Raw genomic sequence first — 6,838 nt, 5'->3', positions numbered from 1 at the left:
TAGAGTTGTGTTTGGTTGACCTCTGTTAACTTGCTCATTTACTCAATTTTATTTTATTTTTGGGTGAAATAAATTCCATCTTTTGAAAAGTAGAAATCCTGTGCTCACTTGTCCTTTGACTGCTTGGTCCCTGACAATGACTAAATATCAAGAAAATAAGACCCAGTCTTTTGCCAGGTACTTGTTAGTTTGTTTTTTACAACGTTGTCATGGTTCTATCGTTTCTGGTAAAAATACAAATTGTCCATTTGTGTCACAGATAAGTCCTTCAGTGGCTGCTTAAACGTGAAGGACAGTCGTATGATAACAGAGACGTCTACAATTTTTCATAATAGAATAAACGTGTAAAGTTTGGTCCTTGTTATTCAAGAACAGTACACATACTGGGGACAGCAGATATTTAAACATGCCTTGATCCTGTGGGTAGTAAACAATTGCAGCGGTATTACATACATTATGTGACTCTGAAAACTGACCTATTAGAAAACAATGAATTATTGATGTGTAGTTATGGCTAATATGCTGCACAATAGCGCCCTCTATTAACACAGAGCGGAAATGCATATCAGTGAGATCTTGCATGAAACAAATAGTAACTGCTGAATTTCTTTCTTTGAGCTCAGTCACACAACAAAGATAATCTGAGAATACACCATGATAGAATTATCGTTTCTGGACTATCAGGCAATTCACATTAACAGTGATAAAGTCAGATCACTGCCACAGAGTTAGACACAGTGTGGACCCAGAGCTGCTCTGACTGTGAGAGCTGACTCTGATCCATCTGAGTGACTGAGATGTGATGGACCGATCATCAGCAGGATGGAAACAGCTCATCTGCTTCATGCACTGATGTGCCCACAAACTGAATGAGCAGTTTCATGTGAAGAGCTGACCTCCCCCAACATCCAAACTGCACGTTGCAAATTTCACTGTTGCAGGTAAATAATGGAATTTCTCTCCTGCTGCATCATGAAAGAAAAAATCTATGAATTATATAATAACAGTGTTTTGGTAAAGTGGACACATTTTCCTCCACGTCTGCAGAAACTGGTTGTTTCTGATAAGAGGAAGCCCTGTGCCTCTTGACAACACCGCCATCTAGTGTCATTGCTGTGAAGACACACATCTGTCCATGAAAAAAGAAAAGAAAGAAAACAGAAGCCACTGAAAAGATTCACATCCATAACTTCCAGCTGTGGCTCATTGTCGAGTAACCAGGTGGTCGGTGGTTCGATGCCTGGCTCCTCCTGTCAGCATTCTGATGTGTCTGTCCCCAAATTGCTGTGTGCATGTGTAAGTGAAAGGGTGAATGGGGCTTGTAAAGTCCTGTGAATGGTCAATAAAAAACACTATGCAAATACAGTCCATAACTGATTTAATGTAAAATAGATTTACTGAAAAAGCACTAGTGTTTGAATATATGTGGAAAAAGTGTTGGGTTTCCTCTCGGATTGTTATTTTTATTGACTGAAATTCAGAGGTTTCTAATCAGCACAGCTTTTCTCTGCGGAACATCTTGTAAGGTTGTAAGAAACAGTTCTGCAGAGGCTTTATTTGTGGCAATATGATGATTTATTCAGTTTATTTCAAATGAAATGGAAAGGTGGAGATAGGTCATTGAGTTATTCCAGCTGTGGTGTAACAAGCCCTGACTGATTTAGCCTTGGCCTCATCCTTCTCTAGTGTTCTCCAGTCCCCTCAAAACTCAAGAGACCTCAGTGAGATCGACTCCTCGTGGGCTGCAGGAGTGAGGGAACACTTCACCGTCACATCTTACCCAGAGGGCACTGCGTTTGTGCCTCTGCTTGGTTTCCACTGACGTAACGTAATAAGTGAGCAAATAAACAATATTTCGATATGAACCAAAGTGTCCCATCTGCGCTTGTTCCCCTTCATATCATCACCATTCATCTTGCTCAATTCATTTAACAGGCTTGCTGCTGCAGGGCAGGTTTGCTCCATATTTAAACATCAGCAGCTCGCAGGCAGTGACCCAGAGTTCGCTCTGCAAGTGGCCACTGATGTACGGAGTCTGTATCGCCACTTGTAGAGATGAAGTGTAAAACGGAGACACAGCACTTGAGTCATCTTTAAAGAAAAAAAGTCTGTGGGTTTTCCAAAAATCAAAGCTACTTTATATTGGTATATATTTTTTAAAAGTCGATTGAAGCAACATCTAGCAACTCTTAATTATAATTTAAATGTCATCTGTGGTAATCTGTTTTTAGTCTTGTGCACTTTACTTTAAACTGATTGTAGAGCAGATTTTATTTTAACAACTTAAAACAGGGAGATCTGTCGGATCTTCACCAACAACAAACACATAAGACATTCTACACCCACATGAAAGTATGAAATCTGTTTATTCATGCACTATTGACCCCTTTTGGTTGGTTAGCAAAAATGTTTCTTAAACATAGATCCTTCATGCACATTTTATATACACAACACATATTTACAGTTAAACGATCTGAACTTCAAATCTGCAGCAGAAATATTTTTAAACCAGCTTCTTTTTTACAGTCATCTTCTTTCAGGGTGAATATTTCCGGGGTATGAAACTCTGTGATAGAAGGAAATGAGATAGAATGGTAGAACATATGTCAGACTGAAGGAAACCTGCAGGTGGCTGTTATGTGTCATGGCTGACAAGCATCTTGGCTACTGTGAAGTACAGAAGAGTAGAAGTCTAGTGTCCTATTTCCAAGAAAAATGGACAATTGTTTTCTTGCTGAAGTAGAAGAGAAGCCGGTTTGCCAGATGCAGTCACTGTGATGAAACAGGCCAAACTCCAACATCACCACAGCTGGAAACATGATAAACTGGATGAGTTTCAAGGGGAAATGTGTTTTGATCAAGTTAACACTGCACTGGAGAGTCTCTGGGTCCAACCAGCAGCTTTCACATAACCACATTCTGATGGGAATAATGGGACACAGGCCCGTTTTGTGGTGAGCCAGCTCAAAGCTAAGAGGCTGAAACCTCGTTCAGAGGGAGGATTTAAGAAGGAGCCTTGTTGCTGCTGCAGACCTGATAGAAACAAAGAGTCAGTTTGTGTGGAGGAACCATAGCAGAGCAGATTACTGATATGACACACGATACAGAAAAACACAAGCATGGAAAATGCAACAAATACCAAACTAACTACCTTGTCATTTCTGTGTGTGGGTTCACTGCCTAGTTAGAGGGAGGATTTGATGTAGTTAGAATTTAATTTGTGCATGGTACTACCAATGGGGAGGATTGAGCAAGTTGTTTTGGCCGAAAACAGCTGATGGTGTAATATTAATCATTATTATCTGACACCAGGCATCTCGCCAAAGGCCACTTCCAGCCATCACATTAGACAAGCTAATGCAATATACTTTATTTGTTCACTTTAGTATGGCCCTTCAAGAATAGGTTCAAAAAGTGAAATGGTCCATGAGAGGAAAAATGTTCCCCATCCTTGTAATCAGCAAGATAAGATGTTCACACTGCTTGGAGAAGAACATTCTGATCAGTTTTCAGAGTTTGTATTGTACTTCCTGTGTGTGTGTGTGTGTGTGTGCTGCGTGGCAGTTCTTGTGCACCACTGAAAAGTAGCATCAACCGGTTTGAGTTTAATTCAAAGTCAAGATCACAATAAAGTGACAGATTACTGCAGGCAGTTTGGTTTGACATTACCCCCCCATACAGTTTAACCTCCTGTAGCATGTTTATAGGTCATATTTACAGTCTTACGCTTATTATACTAAATAAATCTGTCCATGTTAAATCTATTACAACAATATTTCTACACCTTTCACCCTCCTTGCTCCCCCCTGTCTGTCTCCTGTCTTTTCCCTGACTGCTTATGGAGAAGACACATCCTCTGTTGCCTTCTGCTGAATAAGTTAATTGTAAGTGCAGCCAGTGTTTAATCTCCGTTCAGTCGGAGGCCTGAAGGACAAACACATGTGGAGCCGGAGGCTGTGAGCGTTTATCAGACTGTCTCATTAATGTTGACAGCTGTGGCTTTTGCATGTTTCCCGCTCCACATCATGACCTCTGTGCTCTGTGCTCGCTTTATTTAGTGTTATCAAGTAATGAATTAGACTTATAATGATCTGATGACACTGCATGTGTGTGTGTTTTATACTATAGGGACCGGACTGATTAGCTCGTGACTCACTGACAGAATGAGATGTTTCAGTCCAGCTGTGAGCCCTCTGCTCTTTTCTCTGAGGCCAGAACAAAATGAGATTAAACAGAGATACACAAAGACGTGAACAAAGTTATTCCTACACTGAAATCTTTCTTTGTGTGTCTTTTTACTCTTATTTTCCTGCTTCTATTACAAAGGGTGGACAAAATAAAAAGGGAATCTACACAAGCGATGTTGTTTTAGTCCAGCTCAATATCTTGGTAAAACCAAAAACTGCTGCTATTACATTATTAGTTTAGACAGTGTCTTAATGCATTGTGTTAAAATGATGTATAAGTGGAGGAGAAAGAATAGTACTAGGCCCAGGGGAGGGATCAGTTGAAAAGCTGCCGTGTTTTGAAGATGAAGAAAATTAAAGAAAAGGAAGAAAGGGATCAATGCCATGAGTGATGTTGTTCACAACCACTTAACAAACACTTGTGGTACGCTTGAGCCTGTGTATTGCTTGAGTCAATATAAAATCTGTCCCTGAGAATGGGTATTTGCATCAACAATAGAAATCCCTGAGGTGTGAGTACTCATAAAATCTGAAGACAGAGAGAAAGCATGGAGAGGAGGCTGACATGTTTCCCTCTGTTATTTTATCTCCAGTGTCACAGCAGCTGAGAAGAAGTTATTCAAACAGAATGAAGTAGTAAAAGTACAAATAAATTTACAAAAAGTAAAAGTATCACATTCACTTTTTTACTTGAGTAAATATATCATATATAAGTATTAAAAGTAAAAGTACTTTCAGATTGCAACCTACTCCTAAATGCAAGTGTCTGGTGGAGTAAAAGTAAAAAGCACCTGAAAATAAATCTATTTAATCGAAGTACAGTTACATGAAAAATGTACTCGAGTACAGCAACTGAGTAAATGTACTTAGTTACATTTCACCACTGGCTATGAGTCTGTTCAGTTGTTTGCTCTGGCTGTTTAAATATTGGGGCTGATGCACCAGAGACTATGGATAAAGATCAGAGAAAAGATCCCGAGACAAAGATTCTGTGCAAAAAATATTTTTATTTGAAAGTGGACTTTTGGTTTGCTGATTGCAAATCGTGGTCTTGGCCACCGGGGCGCTCCTTAAAATATTCATCGTAAACAAACCCTGTGAAACAACCCAGACAGTGTTTCTCACTGCTGCACAAACAGAGGTAAGATAAAGATGTAAACACATCTTCAGTATTTCTGTCAGTAGCCAATTACTTTTATAACATGTCTAAAGCTAAACTCATCTCTGATTGATGAATTTAAATAATTCCCTTGCTTGTTTCTCACCTTTTATTGAACGAGAAAAAAATCCTCAAACGATTGCCCAAATCAATTATCAACAGGGGGATTTATATTTGAAGATTTCACAACTTGGCTTACTGAATTATTTAGGAGGAATTCCCTTTTTTTTATTAAATCACTGATGTTGTGCAGCCAGATCCAAGGCTGGTTGGACCCGTGGGATGAGAAATTGAATGTTTAAAGACTAAATGAGCCCTTTTCAAAATCTATAAAACCACGCTGCCACCAGCCAAAACACTCAGGAGTTTGAAAAGTCAGCGGTGGACAGTTGACACAGCAGTGCCTCAATTTTCTTGTGATTTGTACACACATTTTCGTTACTTGGTGACACTTTTACAGTTTGATAATGAAAACTGCTACTAGCATCCCCACAGGCCAAACAAACAGGCCATTCCAAACAGGCAGGTTTAGAATGGCCACTGCACCAAATCCAACAACGATCAAAGGGTCCATCAAGTCCAGAAAAACTCAACAATCCACAACATTCACAAAGATAAACCAAATATCCTTTAAAAAAGGTCTAAAATCCAATGGAAAATCTTTCAAAAGCTTATGACAGGCTCTTTAAAAACGTACTATTTGAGTGCAATGCTATCCTAACTTTGAGGAATGATGGCCCAATAAGTTAAGATTAGTTCCAATAAACTGGACTTTTCCTTTAAAATCATAGCCCTCTTTTTTATTGTAAGACAGGAAAAACAGAAAAATGTGCTGGTGTAAATGAAAGTTTGTCGCAGCAGAAAGAGCCTCTGGCAGCCGGAGGGCTGAGTCTGTGTTTGCTTTCTTTTAGCCCGATCTCACAGGCTCTTTATCTCTCACCCTTCTGCTGTTGGCGCTGTCTCCTCACACAGCCTCTCACTGGTGCCCATGTATCTTTACCTCATCTCATTCTGGAGGAAAACCAAACCATTGTTATTATGCCATGGGCAATAATCAGCGTGAACAGTACTATGATCCCCCATCAAATTTTGGGCGAGCGTTTTCCAATTCTTATGTTCACAATTGAGGGAAAGGAGAAACTCTCTGGAGCCAGTTTTGCATCTTCAGTCCTGGTAAGAGCTGAGCAGTGATATCAGACTGCACATTAAACTGCACAGAGACTCATCTTTGCAACTGCTCTCTTTTTTTTCCACAAAAGAGAATGTGGTGATTTTGTTGACAGTCAATCAGGTCTTCTACAACTATCTTTTAACACTCATGTCCTCCCCTGCGGCATTATAGTGAGTGGAGGGAAAGAAAACTGGCTTTGACAAAATAAGGGTAATTTTGAATTAAAATTTCTGTGTGGAAATTACCTCTGAACTAGAAGAGATTGCAAACCAAAGTCCCACAGTCCCCCTTTGAAACCACATTTAAATTCACTACATCTGG

Source organism: Hippoglossus stenolepis, chromosome 2 (genome assembly GCF_022539355.2).
Source record: "Hippoglossus stenolepis isolate QCI-W04-F060 chromosome 2, HSTE1.2, whole genome shotgun sequence".
NCBI lineage: Eukaryota > Metazoa > Chordata > Actinopteri > Pleuronectiformes > Pleuronectidae > Hippoglossus > Hippoglossus stenolepis.
This window is presented reverse-complemented; position numbering follows the sequence as displayed.